The sequence below is a fragment of the Danio aesculapii genome, chromosome 23 (genome assembly GCF_903798145.1).
Source record: "Danio aesculapii chromosome 23, fDanAes4.1, whole genome shotgun sequence".
NCBI lineage: Eukaryota > Metazoa > Chordata > Actinopteri > Cypriniformes > Danionidae > Danio > Danio aesculapii.
The window spans coordinates 3773327-3799278 of record NC_079457.1 but is presented as its reverse complement, the minus strand read 5'-3'; positions in this window follow the sequence as shown (position 1 = coordinate 3799278).

The following is a 25952-nucleotide window of genomic DNA, read 5'->3' as shown; positions in this document are numbered from 1 at the left end:
TCACTAAATGTACGTCATTATCACTGTTATTAACACAACCTTCATATTATATTTTATGAATATTGTCCTTATCAACATTACTATTTCAGTCATCATCTTTACACCACATTATTATCGTCATTATAACTACCCCACCATGACATCATCATCACTTTTGACATATATATGTTATTGTTTTGCATTTTAAGTTCATAATTTTGGCTTTTTAATGTCTTATTTTTGCCTTTTCTTAAATCTCATCATTCACTTTTAGGCGATGCAGTTGTGCAGTAGGTAGTGCTGTCGTCTCACAGCAAGAAGGTCACTGGTTTGAGCCTCGGCTGGGTCAGTTGGCATTTCGGTGTGGAGTTTGCATGTTCTCCCCGCATGCAAGTTTGAAATTTGCTGGGTTTCCTTCGGGTGCTCCGGTTCTAGGGAGAGTGCTTCGGGTGCTCCTTCGGGTGCTCACAAGTCCAAAGACATGTGGTACAAGTGAATTGGGAAGGCTAAATTGTCCATAGTGTATGAATGTGAATGAGTGTGTATGGATGTTTCCCAGAAATGGGTTGCAGCTGGAAGGGCATACGTTGTGCTGGATAAAGCTGCGGTCACACTGGGCTTTGTGTGTGCCAAATTCTGTCGTACGACGCTGCGAAAAGGGGCGGGATTAAACAAGATGATTAGACATTAAAAAAGCGCGCGATTTGCTCCATGTTTTAAATTTCTGTGCAGAGAGGTCCTGTTTTGATCCTCGATTGGTCTCACGCAGCCAAGTGATGCGATTTCGCAGGTCAGAGTTCACCAAGCTTGAACTTTGCACCGCAGCAACATGCGAAACTTGACGCATGACCTTGCGTTTCCGGTCTGACTCATTCGCATGCGTCTGAATGGAAGTCTATGGGAGGAAAAGCCCAGTGTGACTGCAGCTTATGTTGGTGGTTCACTGTGGCGACCCCAGATTAATAAAGGGACTAAGCCGAAAAGAAAATGAATGAATGAATGAATGAATTCACTTTTAATGTCATAATTTAGACTTGGCGTGTCAGTTGTCATTTAAGTTAGTTTTAAGGTCATAATTTTGCCATTTAATATATGGTTTCACAATGTAAATGTAAATCATGTGAAATCACATTCTAAATTACATTTAGTACCACTTGTTTGGTAAATAGGTTGATTATAAAATAATATATGTACAAAAAAAGACATAATTTTGACTCAGTGTGTTATAAATTCTGTGTTTTTTCTCTGAATTTCAACATTAAATTAAATCTCTGAAATCAAGAATGTTGTAATTTTGTACTTTTTGTACGTCTCTTTTGTTTTTTATGTGTGACTTTCAAACTTGATTTAATTTAAAATGTAAAATTTTAAGACATAATTGCAGCCTAGGTATGCCACTTTTAATTTAGGCCTTTTAATTAGTTTAAGTACAGGTGACTTAAAAAAGAAAACCTGCAAAAAAGCTAAGGAAAACTTATTCATTCATTTTCTTTTCGGCTTAGTGCTTTTATTAATCCAGGGTCGCCACAGCAGAATGAACTGCCAACTTATTAAGCACATGTTTTATGCAACAGATGCCCTTCCAGCTGCAACCCATCACTGGAAAACATCCATACACACATACACTTCAGACAATTTAGCCTACACAATTCACCTAAAGCGCATGTGTTTGGACTTGTGATGAAACCGGAGCACCCGGAGGAAACCCATGCGAACACGGGGAGAACATGCAAACTCCACACAGAAACGCCAACTGACCCAGCCGAGGCTCGAACCAGCGAACTTCTTGCTGTGAGGCAAACGTGCTATCCACTGCACCACCGCGTTGCCCCTGAGGAAATTTAATTAAAATCAAATAACAACTTAAATTTTATTGCAAGATATTCAATGCAAATCCAATTAGAACCACTTGTTTGGTAAAAAGACAGAAAACATTACAAATTGTAATGTACACAAATCATATAAATATTGAAGCATCTGCATATTATTCAATAATATAACTGACAAACATATATATATATATATATATATATATATATATATATATATATATATATATATATATATATATATATATATATATATATATATATATATAAAATATACATATTTATATAATTCCGTGTGAATTTACTTAATTAAATTATTCTAGTATCTACCCAATTATCGTACTCCACTCTAGAAATATATTATTAGACTCAAGAACCCCTCCCCCTCATCGTATTCCACCAATCAGAACCATCAAGCAATCATGGCCACACCCACTCTCGATTAGAAGTTATAAAAGCTCTGGCAGCCGCTCATTAACGGTTTGTTTGTGAGGTGTTTCAATCGTTTAACTGTGGAAAAATATTAACTGTAATATCTATTCATCTTCTCTCCATCACGGTAATATACATTTAAAAATGTCACCTCATATGTATATTTTCGACTGTTTGTTTGGGCCTTTATTTGTGTGTTGATGTAAACGATGTCGGTTTGTTTTTATTAGTCGTCAGCTAAGTCAATGACGTGTTTAGATCTCTTACAATCTTTGGTTTAGACTATAGATTGCATCTTATAATACGCTTATACGTTATTTTAGAGTATATTCATCGTGTTTATTCACCTCAGAAAATATATTATTACTTAATGACACCTTTTGGGCGCTTGGAGGCGCTATTGAAACGCCCGCGGTGCCAGCCTTAAATATAGCCGCTCAAAGTCGTTCAGTCCCGGGTCAAAGTTGAGCTTTCACCCCCTCCGCCTTTACTCTACATTAAACAGCACAATTTCCATTTCACGACTCATTTACAATCAAATGCTTTCTAAACGACCCTCATATCATTCGGGGAAACCGCATATATCATCTACAGCTTTATGTGCTCAAGGTAGAACCTAAAATAATGAGATCTATATCATATATTTCATACTTTGGCTTCACTGACAGACTTCACAAATCATTGATATTATACTCCGTCTCACACAGAGCAGGACATTAAATGATCCGGTAGATGTAAAGTGCGTTTATTAATGGAAATATTAATTATCATATTTAAGGTATCTGCTAACTTGTGGCTCTTTCCTCTCACGTGGATGCATGTGGTGTAAATCACTGTTACATTTAGAGGTTTTGGGGATTTTGTAAAATGTTATAAAATTAAAGTAAAATGACACAAGATTAACAAATATCGATTGAAATTAATTATATTAGTATACTTTTGTAGTGCACGCACATAAATTGATACATTTAGGCTACATTGAAAGAACAAAATCTCAATAATATCACTAACAATAAGTATTATTATCAATGTAAAATAAAACAAAAATAATTAACAAAATTTTGTTAATTTTATTGGTTTATGTATGGTAAATCTATGTATTTAATCAATTTTTATTTTTTATTAATGAAAAATTGCATGCATTTTGACTAAATTGCATGCATAATGAAATAAAAAACACACAAAACAAAACACAGTATAATTAAAATTACAAAGATAATAAATTATTATTAATAATTCATTATTAATAAACTATTAACATGGTCAAAACAATAAGATGGATTAATGTAAACTCGTCTACAAAAAAAAAGCAACCAAAAACGACAAAATACAAAATAAAAGTAAAATAAAACAAATTGCAATGCAATATAATAGAAAAGATGTATTCAGTATACCAAGAATATAATAAGAATAGCAATAAAATAACAATTAAATAACAATTAATAAAAATAAGATTAAAATAAAATACAATAACATCAAAAATAATATTAAGCAACAAAAATTATTGAAGTAATTAACAATAATGAATTATTTTGATGTATTTAAAATATGAATAAATTCGATTTATTTTCTGATATTGCATTTTTGGACTGTTTTTTTATTTAAATGAAAATTTTATTGAATTCACAATACATTTATATGAGTAAAAAGTTTTACAGACGTACCACGTTTTTCATAAAATAAAACAAGAAAAAACAATATCATTAACACACACAAATTAAAAGGCATTACACAGAGAATTTAAATAATAAATAAATTAACGTAATAAAAAAATAACATAATATATAACAATCCACAAAAATAAAAGAAACCAACAACTGCATAAAATATATCAGTGCAAAATAACTAAATAAATAAGAAATAAAATAACACAAATATAGAATAAGAACAGCACAAATTAAAAATTAAAATAATTAGAATTAAATTAAAATGTATTATTTTTACAAAATGTAAATAAGCAAATAACAATTAATAAAAACAAAATACAACAAAATTTAATTTTAAACAAACAACATCTGACAACAACGGTTAAAGTAAATAACAATATTATGGATTATAAAGAAACAATATAAAAGAAACAAAAATAACCATATAAAATATGAAAATGTTATACAGTATTAGGCCTGCACAATATATCATTTCAGCATCGATATTGCATTATGCATCTGATCGCTTAGATATGCAATGTTGAGTTAGGATTATATTTGAGCAAAAGTCACAGTTTAGAACACAAGAGATTAAATTATTCAGGCACAAGATGTTTAATAAAGAATAATTTTATTGTATTATTTTCACTATTTTGCAGTGTAATTTGTTTTACATTTATTAATACAAAACAAGAAAGGATGCGCTGCTTATTTCACTTTCATTTTTGCTGTATTGTATTTATCTATGCTTGTAATTTATTACATTTTAGGCATCATTCACTGTCCTTTAGAATCATTCCAATGTAAATTAATACATTTTGTAACACTTAATTGCACATTAGCATACATGTTAATGGGATATTGCCAGCTTATTAATTATAACAAGGCCCGCACGGAATCTGCGTGTGCAGAAATCCATAGATTTCCGCGCATTTTCAGCCCATCATCGAGTATTTTTTTACTTGTGTAGATGTGTGTAAATCTATATTTATTCAGTTTTAAAATTAATTTCAGTAATAATATTCACTAATATGAAAGTGTTCATTTGATCTGTTTACAATGTAGTTTGTAAAGTAATATTCTCAGTCTTTTAGTAGATATATTATATGAGAGACTTGCTTTGTGTACTAAATAAGTGGATCTAATTGGATTTGCATTGTAAACATTAAATAAAAGTTAAAAAGCTATAATAAAAAAAAAAAAGTCATATATTAAGCTTTTAGTCATGATACTCTTAATTCACATAATCTGCAGATTTTTTACAATTTTTTTTTTTGCAGAAATAGCAAAAAATGTCCGCAGATTCTGTCTTGCCCTACTTTAACTAAATATTCTACATGATCCTATGCTACATCCCTAACCCAATATCTAAACTACCTTAATATCTATTCATAATGAGCAAATAAAGTTATTATTGAAGCAAAAGTCATAGTTAATGATTTGATAATAGCGAGAAGTGAACGTTAAAATAATGCATGACTATAAATTCTGTTCCAATAGTGCTATTCAATCATTTGGTGAAAGTGTAGATACAGTATATCACGCATCATAGAAAAATAAAATATTGCAATGTCAGATTTTTTACAATACTGTGCAGCCCTATGCAATATAATAACAAAAACAAAAAGAATATAGAATAAAAATGTAGATTTTTCTGTTATTGGATTGTTTTTTTTTTTTTTGGTTTAAATCACAATAATTAAATTTATCTCACAATATATTTCTATTAATAAAGTATTTTAGAAGTACAACACATTTTATTTCATAAAAAGTTACCACTTATATGCACAAACAAAAAGACACCATTAATCTGCAGTCAAAAAACAAAACAATGATAACATTTGGATAAAATAAAATAAGAAAACAGTGTAATTATTGTCTTGAAAGGCTTGACATGACTTCTAAATTTGTCTGCTATTGTATTGTGGATAGCATACAAACTAAATTCGCTGTGCAATTTAATATTTCAGTATATTTCTGTATAAATAAACCATTTATAAAATTTAACATGAATAAAATAACCAAAAAACAAAACAATGATAACATTTGGATAAAATAAAATAAGGAAACTTATTATTAATTGTAATTATTGTCTGAAAAGGCTTGACATGACTTCTAAATTTGTCTGCTATTGTATTGTGGATAGTATACAAACTAAAGTCGCTGTGCAATTTAATATTTCAGTATATTTCTTTATAAATAAACCATTTATAAAATTTATATGATAACATTTGGATGATAAATAAAATTTGCTGATGATAAAATTTAATGATAACATTTGGATAAAATAAAATAAGAAAACTTATTATTAATTGTAATTATTGTCTGAAAAGGCTTGACATGACTTCTAAATTTGTCTGCTATTGTATTGTGGATAGTATACAAACTAAAGTCGCTGTGCAGTTTAATATTTCAGTATATTTCCTTATAATTAAATACCATTTATAAAATTTAACATGAATAAAATAACAAAAAACAAAACAAAAATACATTTCAATTATCTTTCCTGCAGACATTAATGATCCACATTTGTTTGATGTAGAGTTTAAATGTCAGGATATTTCCATTGTCATGTTGTTAGCATGTTTCTCATCATTGATCTGCTTCATCATTATCTGCTGATGGCCTCTGATATTGACAGACTTTCACAGGTTTGTGGAGGCTGATAATCAGACTCTCACACCCGCTGATTTCCAGACAAATGAAACGTCAGGGAAAAAAACGAGACACGCTCCGCTGCTTTATAAAGCTGAGGCCATCGCAAATGATTAAATCCTCACGTAGTTTTCCAGAGAGATCCGTCATCTCCAGCTTTATTCCAGAAGCTGGAGTGAACGGAGATCAGGAGGCGATGGCTTTTTAAGCATGTCACAGAAACGTTCAGAAATCTGAACGTGATGTTTTTTATTTGAGTGATGTATAATGCTTTGCTTTTGGGGGAAAACGACAAACTAATACAGTGAAAGAGAAGAAACAAATAAAATAAAGGAAAAATAAAGAGATTTAAGACAAAGATAAACCACAGAGAGTCAAATAAAATCTTAAAAACAAATACAGAACAGTGTGGCACAGTGGCTTAATGGTTAGGACTGTGACTTCACAGCAAGAAGGTCGCTGGTTCGAGTCCCAGCTTTGCCAGTTTGCATGTTCTCCTCGTGTTGGCGTGGGTTTCCTCCTGGTGCTCCGGTTTCCCCCACAGTCCAAACACATGCTCTATAGGGGAACTAAATAAACTAAATTGGCCGTAGTGTATATGTGTGTATATGGGTGTTTCCCAGTACTGGGTTGCAGCTGGAAGGGCATGCGCTGTCTAAAACATATGCTGGATAAGTAGGCGGTTCATTCCACTGAATGAATAAAGGGATTAAGCTGAAAAAAAAAATCAATGAATGAATGAATACAGGAAATTTAAAATAAGGAAATACAGAAATAAAAAGACAATAATAGTAGAATAAAATAAAAACACACACAAAAAGTGAAGGAATAAATGTAAAATGAAATATTTACCAATAAAAAGATAAATAGATTAAAAAAAATTAAATGTAAGAAATTAATAAATAAAGACACAAAGAACATAAGACAATACCACTAAAGGCCAGAATAAATAATAATAAAAAAATTAAATAAACATTTAGAAAATAGAATAAACAATAAAATAACACAGTTAAAACTCAAATGACACAATAACAAATATAATAAAAATAAAATAAACTACAATAAAATGATTAATATAAATGAGCAGAACAAATCAGGAGATACATCAATGAAAAACACATTTAAAAAGTAAAATTGCATAAAATAAAAATAACATTAAAATCTAAATTTTGAATAAAATATTTTAATAATATAAAAATACAATTACAATACTGACATGTAAGATCATATTACTTCACAGAAATTGCTGTAAAATAAAATAACCAATAAAACAACAAAATTGAATTAAAATTAAGAAAAATAACAAAGATAATAAAATAGCATAATATACAATAAGTAAATAAAATAATAAAATAAATAAAACTAAAAGAGGCACAAATAAAACTAAATTAAAAAATTTAAATGGCATCAAATAAATGTAAAAATATATTAATAAACATGCAATAAAATACTGATCAAATAATTTAAAATATAGCATAAATATAGTAAAATAATAAAAATAATGTATAATTAAATAATAATTAAATGTATAATAAAACAATCAAGTGACAAACAATAAAATATTACTGAAATTACATTAAAATGAAATAAAATAACAAAGATCAGATATTAGTTGATAATATATTTATTCATTAATTTTCCTTCAGCTCAGTCCTTTATCAGGGGTCGCCACAGCGGAATGAACCGCCAAATTATCCAGCATATGTTTTACACAGCGGATCCCCCTTAAAGCCGCAACCCAGTACTGGGAAACATGCATACACACTCATTCTCTTACATATGGCCAATGTTATTTTACCCATTTCACCTATAGCACGTGTTTGGACTGTTTATATATATATATATATATATATATATATATATATATATATATATATATATATATATATATATATATATATATATATATATATATATATATATATATATATATATATATATATATATAACAATAAGTAATAACAATAAGTAATAACAATGAGTAGAATAAAGAAATACAATCAATAACATTTAAATTAAAGTAATATTGAAATAACATGGTAAAAAAATATGAATAAAGAAAATACTGACATTAGATGATATAAAAATAAATGCAATAAAATAATTAACACATTCAGTAAAAAAAAATCTACAGTAACGAAGTTAAATGAACTGAAAGAAGTGAGATATCTGCATTGAATTCTCTGATACTTCATACTTTAATATTATCACTAGCCTTGTAATGCTAAGTTAAGCTGTAAAACTGCCAACACTGTTACGTTTCAGAGGATATAATTAAAAAGTAATAACATGGATGACACAGCTCAATTATTAACACTTCAACACCTGTGCAATAGAATATTTCAAAACAACAAATGTGCTTTAAAACCCTCATGATTGGCTTGAAAATGAAATGCTGTGTACGCATATTAAAAAAACCTTGCATTGGTTTTTTCCTGTGAATCTGCGCGCTTTAGCGGCCCAGAAGTGTGTGTTAACTAGATCTTCCTGACAGCAATAATGAGTCCATCGTGACCTCATTCATCGCCATTATGAACAGGTCAATACCGGACTCAATATCCCATTATGAAGGCGATTGTAATGCGTGACGGGACGCTGCTCGCATTTCTGACGATTGTTGAGTTTCAGCTACATTCAGCGGCCCAGTTCTGCTGCATCACCGTGGAAACTAAAAGCACGTTCAAATGGACAAACGTAAACACCGGCTCATTGAAAATACATGCTTCAATTTACATCATTGTGAAACCACATACAGTTGAGGTCAGAATTATTAGCCCTTCGGTTAAAATGGTAATTATTATACCCAATTTATGTTTAACAAAGGGAATATTTCATAACTAATATCATAACTAAAATAACTAATTTCTAATAACTGATTTCTTTTATCTTTGCCATGATGACTGTCCATAATATTTCACTAGCTATTTCTCAAGATGCTATTCAGCTTAAAGTGACATTTAAAGGCTTAACTAGGTCATTAACAAGGCATAACAAGTCATTGTAGAACAGTGGTTTGTTCTGTTGATAATGCAAAACAAATATTGCTTAAGTGGGCTAATAATATTGACCTTAAAATGGGTTTAAAACAATTAAAAACTGCTTTTATTCTAGCTGAAATAAAACAATAAGACTTTCTCCAGAAGAAAAAAATTATAGGATGTGTTGTGAAAAATTCCTGAATCTGTTAAATATCATTTGGTAAATATTTAAATAAATAAAATTCACAGTAGGGCTAATCATTTTGACTTCAACTGTACATTTAACTGCAGTTTCTAGGTGGAATTAACACTAGGGGGCAGTATGATGACAACTTATGTTTCTTTTCACACTAATGATATTTACAGAGGCATGTTATTGATGAAAAATAGAGGTGGGAGCCTACACTGGTCTCGCGGTTCGGTTACGATTATCGTACGTTCGGTTCCATTCGATATCTTGGTGCATTGACGATGCTTTTATTACACAGTTTTATATTTCACTTCGCAGCACAATAATTCTTGTATAAAAATGTGTAATTTTTGAATACATTTCATGGTTTCCGCTACATTCATTCTTCCATGGTGGGCCGCCACCCCAAAATTCATCCCGCCACGGCTACAGTACAGCTTCTCATTTAAAACATAAAATTTTTTTTAATAGCGGGTGATAATCGCACCAAAACGTATTAAAGGGTAAGTGAATTATAACCGCGTGAACTTTTCTATAACCGACCGTAGTACTGCTGTGCGTCATTTAACCATTTAAGGTTACGTGCTGACTGACTGACTGACAGGTGCGTGAGGCCAGCAAACACGATGTATAGCTGTTTCATTTTACTTCAGGACGCATTAATGCTGCTCTGTAGGTCTATTGGAGACATTCATAAATATCCCTAGCAAATCTAATAAATATTGGAGACATACTCGTTAGATAAACGCACTTAATCACACTTCAGCAGCGTTTATTTGAGAGCGCACGAGAAGATCTGCGCTCAGTGTTGCCAGATGATGCTGACTGTTTCCAGCCCAAAAGCTGTCGAGATCACAAGCGTTTATACACTGTTCTAAGCATATGTATGTGAAGAACGGGGGCTATGGCATCTCTTTGGGAGATCAAAACAGGTTTTTGAGGGCAGACCGGGGCTGGCGGGCATGTCGTTACAAAACCACCCAATATTTCACTACCCGCCTATGTCACTTTTTACCCGAAAAAATAAATTCAAAACCGATCAACCTGGCAACACTGTCTGCGCTTGAGCAGCGCGTATTTGAGGGCAATGAATGCGATCTCGACATTTGTCATTGACATAACGCCACAGGTAGTGGTAGATCTGTGTAAAAAAGGCCTGCCGCCACAGCTGGAAAAAATCCTAGAGGAAACACTGCATTTTATATGTATTTGTAATACAAGATTGTCCTTTAATACAAGCAGTCATATATATGAACTGTACCTTTAATTTGACCTGCTCAATGCATCAAACAAAACTTAAGTACATGCACAGAGCAACAAGAGCGTTTATAGAAAATAAACAAACGTAAATATTACTTTTTAAGCATTGTAAGTTGTTAAATGCCTATGATTGGTCAACAGAAAGGGTTGAAATTTGCTCAACGAGCTGGCGCTGTTCACCGATGAATGACACTGATGTTTAACGGACACAGCTATCACAGCTGATCCATGATAGACGCAGTGGAGAAAACCTGCTCTGCAGACACGCTCGTGTCTGGATCCACAAGTATTGCTATAACAGCCGAGAGGAGAGGAAATGTCAGGTCAAAAGGGCCACAGTGAGAGAGAGAGAGAGAGAGAAATGGAGTTTACTTTCATTTTCTCCATAAATAGGGGCTTTTTTGCTGTAACCTCAGTGTCAGTGACTGTCTAGCAAACACATGCAGTGAATTGAGCACCGTTTTTAATTACTCACGCTCTCCTCTCTCGCCATAGTAAGCTACGGCGACATAGCGCATATGAGATAAATGACGTCAGTACATATTAACCTAGTTATGGTTATTACTGAACTGAGTTGTGAAATTGTGCACCGAAGAAACACTTCATTTTGACACCCCTAATAAAAAAGGCATGGTTTTTGTGCTGTTCTTTGCACAACACCAAATAAATGCCACAAATGAATGCTTCCAAATAAAAGCAATGTAAAATCACATTAAAAATATTATACAATCAATTAGTCCTGACAGCATGTGTTTTTAGATCATTGTAACTTATTAAATGTTAATCTAACTTAATTTTTTATGAGTTACGCAAGCTGTTTTAAGTCAGTTTAACATAACATAAGTTCAATGGACTCATAAAGTTCAGTGTTTCCTAGGATTTTTTCCAGTTGTGGCAGCAGGCCTTTTACACAGATCTACCAACTACCTATGATGTTATTTCAATGACAAATGTCGTGGGTGCAGTATTACAAGTTGTAATACGAGCATGCGAATCTCTTTGCTTGCACGCCGATTTCCTCTGCTCGTGCACAAAACTTCTTGCGCACCCTCAAATACACGCTGCTCAAGAGCAGATTTTCTTGTGCGCTCTCAAATAAACGCTGCTCAAGTGCAGTTTATGTAACGAGTACGTCTCCAACATTTATTAGATTTGCTAGGAATATTTATGAATGTCTCCAATAGACCTACAGAGCAGCATAATGCTTCCTGAAGTAAAGTGAAACAGCTATAAAGTCCAGCAAGATAAAGTCATTATATGCAGAACCACAGACATTTATCTATAAAGTATAATTATGGAAACTGTACACCCTAACTGAAAGCTACGTCGTGTTTGCTGGCCTCACACATCCCGCGTCAGTCAGTCAGTTAGTTAGTCAGTCAGTCAGTCAGTCAGCATGTCACCTTAAAGGGTTAAACAAACAACGTACAGCACTACTATGATTGCAAAAAAGTTTGTGCTACTATAATTCACTTAACTTTTAATACGTTTTGGTGTGATTTATAATCCGCTATTAAAAAAAGCGACTGAATGTTTTGAATGAGAAGCTGTAATATAGCCGTGGCGGGATGAATTTTGGTGTGGCGCCCTGCCATGGAAGAATGAATGTAGCGGAAACCATGAGGTTAATAGCGTATATGCAAAGCTAGTGTTTTTCCCATACTGATAAACTTCCGGTGAGCTGTTATTGTGAATTTTTTCCATTTTATACGGTTCCTTTTACAGCATCGATGTTGTAACGTAATTAAAATACATTCAGTTAAATAAACTTTGGCATTCATTTAGTTGTTTAAGCGTAAAATGAGACAAAAAGCCATTTACTCGCACGCGCCCGTCAGAATCGGCAGGCTAGCGCAGAAGCTCCATTGAATATACTGGGGTAAATTAAATACTCATATTATAGAGACATGGTGGGGGAAAATGTAATTTAATGCAGTGCTTCTTGTACAATCTGAGACCCACTTTATATCAGATATCACTCAGCCAGTGGAGATCGCTGATTTTTAAAGAAACCAGACCTTAAATGGGCCGATTTTTGCATTGGCATACAGTTGACCGGAAGCGCTTAACCCAGGTTACTGGCAAATTCAAAGTCCTATTAGCATGCTTCGCCATATACCCTATTTCAGTGTTTCCCAACCCTGTTCCTGGAGGCACACCAACAGTACATATTTTGAATGTCTCCCTTATCTGACCCATTAACTTCAGGTGTTGGAGTATTTTCTAATGTTATGATAAGGTGATTCAGGTGCGTTTGATTAGGGAGAGGCTGAAAATGTGTACTGTCGGTGCGCCTTCAGGAACAGGGTTGGGAAACACTGCCCTATTTGAGTCAGCTTAAATTTTACAGTGCAGTGGTTTGCTAGCTGATCTGTTGAACAAGCTCCACCTTCTCCTGTGAATGTACAAAAATGACGCATACAATAAAACATACCCTAAGTAATGTATTTCTGATTCACAAAAATGTAGACACTGCACTGTAGTGGATTTGTGATCTGAAATGTGCATCAAAACGTACCAGAAGCAACATACTGTATTATTTAGGTTTCGCATAAATGTAGGCTGAGGCACATATTTCCAATGGTCAAACATGGACAAACCCAACTGGCTTAAATAGTGCAGTTTAATTTAATTTAATAGTTTCATTTAAATGAAAAAAAAATCCGGTTTCCTCCGGGTGCTCTGGTTTCCCCCACAGTCCAAACACATGCGCTATAGGTGAATTAAATAAGCTAAATTGTTCGTAGTCTATGTGTGTGAATGAGTGTGTATGGGTGTTTCCCAGTGTTGGGTTGCAGCTGGAAGGGCATCCGCTGTGTAAAACATATACTGGATAAGTTGGCGGTTCATTCTGCTGTGGCGACCCCTGATTAATAAAGGGACTAAGCCGAAAAGAAAATGAATAAATGAATTTAGACTTTTTACTGAATGAATTCATTTTGTTTCAGTTAGTAATGTCTTTGTCATAATAGATTTTTTTTTCTTGGATCATAAATTCAACCAACACAATCTCACGGCAATTCGTAACTGTGATTTAGTGTCTAATTCGTATGATCTAATTCGTACATTTTCGTACGATTTGCTCATCCCGCAATGACGGTTGGGTTTAGGGGTGGGGTTAGGTGCCACGCCTCCTTTTCAAAATCGTACAATTTCGTACGACTGAACTCGTACGAATTAGCCACTAAACTGACAAAACGTAAAATACTTACGTTTTCTCATGAGATCAGGCTGATTCAACACATATAATATTTTAGTTTTTTCAATCTTAATTTAGACTTTTTATAATCATATTTAACTTTTTCTGTCATGATTTGGACTTCCAGTAATTTGTAGTAGCAAGAAGTTGAGACCAACTTGTACACAACCAATTCAATTCATGTTTATTTTTCTAGCGCTCTTACAATGTAGATTGTGTCAAAGCAGCTTATCGTTATACATAAATGTAAACGGTGTCAGTCCAGTTTTCAAAGTTCAGTTCAGTGTGGTTTAGTTTTCTCTGCTGAAAGTCCAAACACTGAAGAACAAATCCAGGCCTGGTGTTGTCGGGGGCAAAATGGGGCATTGCCCCCTCACAAAGAATTTGTGCCCCCTCAGTTTTCATAAAGGATTGGTTCACTCAAAACTGAAAAATCTCTCTGTCATTAATTACAGTATTAACACTCCCGTCATTCCAACCTTCAGAACACACATTTAGATATTTTATAACATGAAAACGCAATTAAATGATGAAAAATGTGAAATTAAAGCTAGGCCTGTAGTCCAGAGATCTGGTCCTCGCGTCAGCTCAGGTGTATAACACAGGGTACAGTGTTATAAATGAATTCGGTGTATAGTGCGTGAGTAAGTGGATTTGCCGTGGATCAACCTCTCACATGCGCTGCAGGTATAGACTGAATGATAATCTTTTAAAAATATGCAATTTAGGCTATACTGCTATTTGCGCATGCAAAATTAAACACCAGAAAATACACCGTAGGCCTATTTTAACGGCTAAAATACAGTTAGTATATAAATTTTATTATGACTTTATGACCCTACAAATTAAAATGTAACCTGAAAACTTATAAAAATAGGCTAAGTAAATAAATAAAATGACGAGTAGGCCTAATAGCCCAATGGTTTATGGTGGTGTTTTTACAAATGCCAACCCGACAATATCATGGAAAAAAAACTCACTTATGATTGGCTAGCATCAGTTTTTATTTTTACCTTTAAAATTATAAGTTATACCTATCAAATTGCGTGTTATTTATGTCAAAATGTACCTAATTTTCACGGTAATAACTGTGAATTGCTTTCTTTTTTTTTGAGGTAGATAGACTCTGTTTTTCTGGCTACACTAATACCTTAATGTGAGTAACATTTTTTTTTTAAATGACATTAGATTGTAACATTTAACTTTTTCCTAACACTGATATTGGTTGGGTAATGGGTAGGGCCAGACGGAATCTGCGGAAGTTTTTTGCTATTTTTGAGAATTTTGGTAAAACGATGCAGATTTCTGCAGAATTATTTTGGGAGTATCATAACTAAAACTTTAAGATGTGAAATAAAATATCTTTTTAACTTTTATCAATGTTTAAAATGCAAATCCAATTAGATTCACTTTATTTGGTAAGCAAAGCAAGTCTCTTATAATATGTCTACTAAAATACAAAAAATATTACAGTACCAACTGCATTGTACATAAATCACATTTTCATATGTCATTAATATTACCGTAATAAAAAAAACTGATTAAATATAGATTTACACACATTTAAATAAACAGAATTAATGATTGGCTAAAAATCTGCCGAATTCTGCTCGTGCAGATTCCGCGTGGCCCTAGTAATAGGCTACATGAAGCTTGATGACTCGGATATATGCTGATATTCACTACATTTATTTATTTATTTTATTATTTTTTTAGTTTTTTTTTACCTTTATTATGATAGGACAGTGGAGAGTTCAGACAGGAAAGCATTGGGAGCAGAGAGAGGGGAAGGATTGGCAAAGGACCTCGAGCCAGGAATCGAACTCGGGTCACCGTGAGCAAGTTGGTGCTATATGTCGGCGCACAATACCACTAGGCTATTGGCACCGACCACTACATTTATTTACCGGTTATACGAATAGTCTAACCGTGGGTTAGCTTGCATGTGTGGGCATAGTTTGACGTCTTTACATAAAACTTTAAACATTTAAAACGGAAAGAAAAAAGGAGAATATAATATAAACCACTCATTTGGCGCTGAAACCATGATCCGTTGGATGTAAACAGTATTGTTGCATAACCATCATTGATAAACTCAGTAATAGCGAAACTGTGCATATTATTATTACTATAAAAAGTATGTTACTGCCTTATGTCAGTAACTTGGCCAATAATGCAAAGTATTAATAAATAAGTGAATAAATAGCCTAAATGAATGGAACGAGGGACCAAAATCAGTCACCAGGTCTAGTGCTCTCCCTATGGGAATAAAATGCCCCCTTAGTTATGACATCCTGGTGCCGGCACTGAGCAAATTTATCGATGCACAGCTCCACAAGTCCTAAAACCAAGCTACAACAGTGGCGAGAAACAAAACTTCACCGATTGACAAAAGTGAAGGAAAAAATCTTTAGAGAAAACACATATTTTCTGATATTTTAATTTCCAATTCTAATTGAATCAAACCGACTAAATATTTAATGCATGTACTGGTTTATCATGTTTTTTTTCTCCTCCTGACCTGAAGTATTAGCTGCTGGTTTCAGGTTTAACTCTCCTTGTCGTGCAGACACTTTTTCTCGTTTACCTGCACCTTGAACTCCAAACCCATTTCCTCGACATGTTCTTGAAGCGTATGGAGGGCAGATGTCTCCGTTATCTCCGTGTCTTTCCCGCTGCTCGTGACCTCGTGGTGTAAAGCGCCGCTTGTCTCCCGCCCGCCGTAACGGCCGTCTCTCGGTTTTCCCACGTGCGCGCTCTATCAGCTCTCCCGCAGGCCGCGGCGGGAAATGGCGGTTTTATGAGAACGATACATCACAGCCAACGCTGACACCTGCGATTCTTCTTCTGCCTTGAAGGAAAGAGGGGAAATAAATGGACAGGAACGAGCCTGTGTGTTTGTGTGAGAGGTTGAACGGTCACCCAAACTGAAGAGGAACAATGTGTGTTTCAGTGTGTGTGTAATGAAATCAATACAGCGGCTGTGAACGCGCAAGACTCAAGGTGAAAGCAGGAAATGTGAGAGCTATGTAAAGAGCCCTCTTTATTATTATAACACAGACAACAGCATGCAAGAGGCTCTTCATTGCATCTTTATTGAAGCAATTTAAAAAACCTTTGTGACCCACTTGACTGTAGAAATCAAGCATGAGGCTTTGTTTTATATATTGGTAATTGATTTGAATTTATTGAATGGGTTTGCCTCTTGAGATGAACCGTCTCATTTTCGAGGAGGTCCCTATGTGAAGAGGTCAATTTTAATTCATATCTTTTATATAATCATTTTGACTTAATGTCTCAAAGTCATTATTAATTAGCTAATTAGGGTTGGGCGGCAGGCCAGAGTCACGGTGGCAGGCCACCGGGAAATATCTTGGTGCTCCCTATGGCCAGTCCACTCCTGACTTAGGGTGTACTCATATGTAAATTATGCTCGGTTGCGTTGGGCCCCCATTGCCCAGTTTGTTTTACAAGTGTGAGTGCTCTGAATTGCGCTAAGGCATGGTTCAGTTAGCCGGCTCTGGCCTGGTTGGAAGAGGTGTGGCAGAGAGTGGTTCAGCTGGGCTTTGGCACTGTACACTTGTAGTGTAAGCGGAAAGCGCACCTGAACCCGAAACTGAAGATGTGACGTTTGAAAAAAGATGACACTTTTTAAGGGACCGTTTAATATGGATTTATTTATCATTCTTTCTTTTCAATGAACACAAACTGTCATAGTTTATTAAAGATGCAAACCCCTCGCTTAACGACCTTCAGCAAACCTCCTAATACCTGCAGCACAAGGGCTATATGAAAGTGTGAGCATCGAAAGTGGTGGATCTGACCAGCGAAAGATTTTACTGTCACCACATTCCAAAATATCGTAAAATAAAACAAAACAATATAACTAAAGCAGTCTTCACGGTACTGAGTGAGAGCGCTTCTCTTAACTGAACAGTCGCATCATAGATGATGTAAGCGTGCTACGGCTCAGAAGGTAAAATGCAGTGCGAGTGCAGGCTATTGTGGGAGAGGGGAGGGGGGACAATCGAGCCCCGGCATGGCTCAATGCAACCATGCCTAGTGTGGGTACACCTTTAGTGTTTACATTTAGCGGAAACATTAAGTTTTAATAATTTCTACCTTAATCTGCCAATCCTAATATCAAACTTTCTCATAATTTGACTTTTTGTCCAAATGTTTGGGGTTTATCTCATAATTTTAACCTTTTGACTTACTAGTTACTAGTTTTGACTTACTAGTTTTATGACTTATGTACTAATCTTTTGTCCAGACTTTATGTATCCATGTATGTATGTACAGTTGAAGTCTGTACATACAGTCGAAGCTCCCCTGAATTATTAGCCCACCTGTTTATTTTTTCCCCCAATTTCTGTTTAACGGAGAGATTTTTTTCCAACACGTTTCTAATCATAATAGTTTTAATAACTCATCTCTAATAACTGATTTCTTTTATCTTTGCCTAACAAATAAGACTGTCTCCAGAAGAAAAAATATTAACAGACATACTGTGAAAATTTCCTTGCTCTGTTAAACATCCTTTGGGAAATATTGAAAAAAGAAAAAAAAAAAATCAAAGGGGTGCTAGTAATTCTGACTTCAACTGTGTATATGTGTGTGTGTGTGTGAGAGTAAGTACGTACGTACGTACGTACAGGGTTAAACGCTAAGGATTTTTCTACTGGCCCGATCTTTTTTCTACTGGCCAGCGGTTCCGATTTTTACTTGCCCTGACAAAATTTTCACTGGCCCCAGCTGTGTAGCATGTAGCGCTTTTATTGCTGATTTTTGTTGGGGAAAAAATATTTTGGAACAGATTTTGTTTGACATAATTTTTCCTAATTTTTATGTATTTTGTTGGTCAGTTATCTAAATGTAAACAAGAAAAACAAATAACATTTGAGGTATAGTTGCCTCATGGTCTGACATGCTTCCGCAGCCAAAACACAAACTGGTTTGTTAAATAAAATTTTAATTTGGATAAAATAAAAGTGAATTATTCAGTTTTGAATAATTATGATAAAAAAAAATCAAAGAGTAGTCTATATTAAACAGTTTTCACCATTAAGGAGAAAAGCATATATTGCAAGAGTCAGTTTAAAATAATATAAAAATCGATATTCCCAAATATTAATTTAGGCTATAGAGAATTAAATTAAGAGACAATTTCTTTACCCGCCCCAACTCGTTACGAGACAACCCGTGCGTTAGTAACACACACCGGACGCACACATTTGCATGTTATTTAAAATGAAACTATTCAGATGGTGCTCTGTGGCGTAGCAGAAATATGAATGGTGTCCTGAGTCTTGTGGTGCCGGTGTGCATACCCTGATAGAAATCTAGGCTATGTTTACAATTCTAAAAAAACATGGCGCTGTTTATATTTCTGCCACACCACAGAGCGGCATCTGATATCCGGTGTGCGACCCCCCCCCCCCCCCCCCCCCCCTTTAAGACTGTTTTTGCACGCAATTGACAAACAGTCACAGCCAAATTAAACTTTAGTGACAAGGTAGCGTGATCCTGTCTCGAGATTGTCCTGATTGTCTCGCACGCTGGCCCCGGGCAATTGGGCAGTCCTTATTGTCGAGCCCTGGTATATGTGTGTGTGTCATTATGACTTCTAAATTTTAATTTTAAGTCAGGTTCATAACTCTTGATAATTTTCTTAATTTAAACTTTTTTCTGAAACTTTTGGCTTTTTAATTTTGTGTTTGACATTTTGATCATTACAAGCTTTTATTTCATATTGCATGTAACCTTTACTTTGTCAATGTCACAATTGGAACTTGTTACCTAATAATTTTGGCATTTTTATTACAGTTTCATCTGAGAAGCCGCATATAATTTTAAAAGCAAGTAACTTTGAAGAAATATACATTAACTGTGTCCATTTTGATGTCTTCTAGATGCAGACGTGAAGTGTTTATTTGGCTGTATTTTCCCTGATGGCCTGAACGAGTTCATCTTCTCTGATAATGAACAGTGACTCTGGGAAACGGAAGGTGGAAGCAGCTTTTCTTCTAAGGGTAAAGTACATATAATCACATCAAGTTTTGCTGCTTAGGATGAGCTGCGACCCTGGATGAGAAATGCATTTATATTAGAGCCAGAACTCCTTGCCTTTAATTTCACGCTGCCTGCGTCTCCATGAGAGAAAAAAAATAAGGCTTAATTTTCTGCCAAGTTTTCTAAACCGGTGGAAATGAATGTGCCGTTTACAAAAATAAGAAGGAATAAATATCAACGTTTATGTTTACATGCTAATTTATTGCTTGGGTCATTCTCAAGAATGGCTTGAATTTGTGGGTCTAGCTGTATAATTATATTTTGCTGGTGCTAATTTAACAGGATACCAAATTTAGTCACTAATTGATGAATATTTTGCTAGATATTTGCTAGTTAAAGCTGTTATTAGAGCTTTTTGCACTGATCTTTAACCACAAACACATTGGTTTTCTCAATTATAAAGTGTTCATTATAAAAAACACCTACAGTTTAAAAAATATAATAAGTACATAACCGTTTGAGTCACAAGAAGCACAGAATCTGCTATCATATATACATATTTTTCAATTTTTTATTATTGTTCTAACTTTGCCTCATAGTTATGACTTTAGTATGTCAGTTAGCTTTACTTTAATCTTGTTATTATGAATTAATGTTTAATAATTTAGCTTTTTGTTTCTTAATTGACTTTTTAATCATGATTATAATTGTGTGTTAATTTTCACTCCTTGCATAATTTTGTATTTTGTCATTAATTATGACTAGGGCAGCACAATATATCGTTTCAGCATTGATATCGCATTGTGACCATTCGCAATAGTCACGTAACAGGATTTGCAATGCTAAGTCGGTATTATAATGTACCATTTGCATGTGATTTAAAAAAAAAAAGCATTTAGGCATAGGAAACTGTACAGTTTGTAACTTTAATAATGATATATTGTTTTAATTATTAGAACTTATTAATCAATTACGTTACCTGAATACTGTTAGACTTGGAAATCAATTAAACACAACTGTTGTTTGTTTCAACTGTAACGTTTTCTTTATTGTATTTATCTTTGCTTTTAATTTATTAGATTTTATGCAGACGCACTCCTGTTCAATAGGGTATATGCAGAGCTAGTGTTTCTTCCCATACCGATAAACTTCAGATGAACGGTTAATGTGACTTTTAATTTAATACAGTTCCTTTTACAGCATCGATGCTGTAATGTAATTAAAATATTCATTCATTTATTTTCTTTTCGGCTTAGTCCCTTTATTAATCTGGGGTCGCCACAGTGGAATGAACCGCCAACTTATCCAGCATATGTTTTACGCAGCGGATGCCCTTTCAGCGACAACCAATCACTGGGAAACATCTATACACACACATTCACACTCATACACTACGGACAATTAAGCTTACCCTATTCCCCTATAGCACATGTGTTTGGACTTGTGGGGGAAACCGGAGCACCCGGAGGAAACTCACACGAAAGTGGGGAGAACATGCAAACTCCACACAGAAATGCCAACTGACTCAGCAGAGGCTTGAACCAGCGACTTTCTTGCTGCGAGCCGATTGTGCTACCCACTGCGCCACCATGATGCCATAATTAAAATCTAATCAGTTAAATAGGCTTCAGCATTCATTTAGTTGTTGAAGCATAAACCGAGATGAAAAGCCGTTTACATGCACACGCCCATCAGGATCAGCAGGCGAGAGCAAAAACGCCATTGGAAATACTGAAGTGAAATAAATGTTCATATTTTAAAGACATGATGCAGAAAAATGTAATTTAATGGAGTGCTTATTGTACAATCTGAGACCCACTTTATAGCGTATATCATTTAGGCAGTGAAAAACGTTGATTTAAGGAAACCAGACCTTAAACGTGCTTATTTTGTAACTGCATACAGTTCACTGGAAGCGTTTGACCCAGGTTACTGACAAATTAACAGTCCTTCTGCATATACCCTATCTAAGATGATGAAGTGTTTCCAAATAGAGATATTCATCTGGAGAAATATTAATTTTGCATTAAATATTGCAGAATAAGAACTGCTAGTTTCTTCCAATATTGTGCAGCCTCCTTTTAACTATTTTAGTTTCAATTTCAACTATTTTATTAGTCTTATTAGTCTTATTAGTTATTATTTACTGTATCTCATAATTATTAATCAGTGTCATAATTCTGAATTGCCAAAATAGACTTTATATTCATCGTCTTGAATTGAATTTTGTTGCTATAATTGATTTTGAACACAATTGAATTTAACTTTTCTTTGTTTACCGTTTATCTCATAATTATGATTTAGGGGCTGATCACACCGAATGCGCTTTTCCATTCTAAAAACAGGAGGTGCACTACCTTTCTTGTTGACAAGAAATAAAGAGCGCAGTGCACTTTTTATATCGCTAGGCAACGACTGAATCAGCTGGGTATTGTGTCCGAGTGTTGTTGTTGATTAATAATATAATTTTAATATTTAATAATAATGCAGAATTCAAGATTTGGGGTTCATACAGCACCGGATAACTCAAAACAGCAACCAGAAGACTCTCCTCCATCTTCAAAAGTCTCCGTAGTTGTCTTGACAACACAAACGATGCAGTCACCTCAACGGAAACCCCGCCTCTGCTTTCATATGATTGGAGATTGAAACAAATGCAACTGATTTTTCGCTCAGAGTTGACTTTTTTTTTTGAGGCACGCAGGGCACATAAGCAGCACACAAAACGCCTGCGGCCGTTAGTAAACCATTCAAAAAAGGTGCTAAAAAGCACGTGATCGACCCCTTAGAGTGTCAATGTAAACCTGTTATTGCACATTTTAAAAGTCTTTAAATGATATTATCGCATCTCATAATTTCAACTTAATTATGAATTAGCATTGTCATTTTAAATGTCTCATAATTGATTTTAAATGCACTTTAATTTAACTTAAATTTTTCACTTTATCTCATTATTAACATAATGTCATGTCAATGTAAATTATTTTCAATATAAATTAATGTAGTCAATGTAAATTTATTTTTATTACTTGCGTAATTCCTTTGTATCTCATAATTGTGGCAGTGTCGACATTATCAGTTTTTATCTCATTATTGAGTTTTCCTGGTTAAGACTTTTTAATCTCACTATAATGAATTAATATCATAATTTTGACTTCTGGTGTTATTTACCAGTTGTCTCTTATCTATAATTGTGAATTAATATGTTATAAATTAAAAAGGGGAGCTAATATATGCAAAAATCACTTTTATAAGAGGTTTAAACAGTTGTATGTCAGCAGTGTGTGAATATTACCAGCCTCTAATGGTAAACATTCATACAGTTTATTTTTTAGTCTGCAGAAACACTATGACTGACATCCTCCCAGTGAGAAAACCCCGCCCACTGTTGACCATCTCTCCCTCATTAGCATAGGATGTTAGTCCTGTTTTGAATCTGCCACTATGCTGACTCCCAGGCATTTGTAGCTCCGCCCTATTTTAAAAAGAGCACAATCTCATTTGAATTTAAAGCGACAGTCACCAAAACTACACAATTACGATTGAAACCTAAAAGGGTCAGGTTCAAAGGGTTCTAAAACATTATTTGTGTAGTATTTTGAGCTGAAACCTCACATACTCTTAAATCTTGTAAAAAGGGGCATAATAGTCCCCTTAAAGTTATGTAGTAATTTTTTTTTTACTTTTATGACACAATGTCAACTCTATGGTCTATTCCTCTATGGTTTTCTGATCATTTGAGGGCTATTATTAAAAAATCTGATATTTCCCAGCCTACGGTTTTCTCATCGTCTTTTGTCAGGTCATTCTGACACCATCTTTTCTGTTGATGTGTTGAAATGACTGTACTTTTTTTCCCTGTGCGTTTGGATGGAGCGCAGTGATTTAGCATCGCTCACGGATGGAGAGAAACCGCGGCTCAAATCTCTCCCGCTGCTCTGATTGATGGACGCCTCCAATACTCGAGCTGGCAGCAAAGTTGAGTAGCGTTCATTGTAATGCATTTGCCCTGAATAAATGCCCTCGATATGAGCGTGACTTTGCGGCATTTTACACTTCATCAGGTCGTTTTTTTTCCCCCCTGCACCAATCAAAGGAGTGAAATAAAAGACAAATGCACTTGTATTTTTCCATGAATTTCATTTATTCTGTAGCCCAGGGGTGTTCAGTGCTGCTCCTGTAAGGCTAAAATGCTGCTGAGTTTCGTTCCAATCAGCTTCAGTGCACTTCAGACGTTTTTGAGTTGTTTTGTTAATCAAAAAGACTTTTTTAGAGAGTAGGTGTGTTTTAGGAAATATCTTATTTGCAGTTGCAGTGTCGCTGTCTTTAAATGTAAACTGCAAAGTTGGTAATTAAAAACGTGCATGAGAAATATATTTATAAAAGTCCCAAGAGGCCAGCATTCAAAAATATTTTTCTCTCTTGTTTTCTTGACCTTTAAATTCTCGTGATCTCCACATATCAAAAGTTGTTTTCCCGTTTTCTATGGCTTTGTATGCTTTTATTTATTTATTTATTTATTTATGTATGTATGTATGTATTTATTTATTTATTTATGTATGTATGTATGTATGTATTCATTATTATTGATGTTTATACCTGCCCAATGTATGACTGGGCCACCAAAGATTTTCAGATGGACACTGTGGCCTTCAAAACAGAATCTTCCACATTAATGTACATTCATGATTATATTCATGTACAGTTGAAGTCAGAATTATTAGCCCCCTGTTTATTTTTTTCCCCCAATTTTTGTTTAACAGAGAGATTTTTTTTTCAACATTTCTAAATATAATAGTTTTAATAACTCTTTTCTAATGACTGATTTATTTTCTCTTTGTCATGATGACAGTAAATAATATTAGACTAGATATTCTTCAAGACACTTCTATACAGCTTAAAGTGACATTTAAAGGCTTAACTAGGCTAATTAGGTTAACTAGGCAGGTTAGAGTAATTAGGCAAGTTATTGTATAACGATGGTTTGTTCTGTAGACTATCAAAAAATATTGCTTAAAGGGGCTAATAATATTAATATATAATAATTTTGACTTCAACTGTATATAACTAAATATATCATTATTCACTAATATTTCCTCAACTGTTTCCATTTAAGTTGTTGCATGTATTAGATTATAAAGAATGTTTTTGTTTCACGTTTGATTTTGATTTTGCTTTAATTTAAGATTTGCATTATGAAAATACATTAGCTTACTACTAACCTATGGAAAGGCTGTCAGCAAAATACTGAACTCCTTTTTTCTAGGGTTAGGGGTTGTGACTATTTACATGGTTATCAGTGATCTAATGATTTGCCTTAATCTAAATAAGACAATAATATGATCACTGTGTTTACATGAGTTTTAGCCCTCTCATTTATTTAAAATAATGTTTCTGAAAATTTTTAGTGTTTCCTAAATAATAATAAGTCATATTTCTTATTGTTTTTCTTGAATTAAAGCAGTTAAGGTCAATGTTAAAAATTAAGGTCAGTGTTATTAGCCTATTTAAGAAATATTTGCTATGTATTTTTTAATATACACAACAAATTAGTAACAAAATAACTTGACTAATTTCAACTTTCCTAGTTAACTGATTAAGTCTTTAAATTACACTTCAGTCTGAATAAAAGACTATAAAATACCTAAAGGGACTTTGTCTGAGTACAACTGTCTTGCAAAATAACTAGTAAAATGTTATGCACTTACTGTCACCATGGGAAAGATTAAAAAAAGATATTAGAAATGAGTTAGTTAAACTATCATGTTTAAA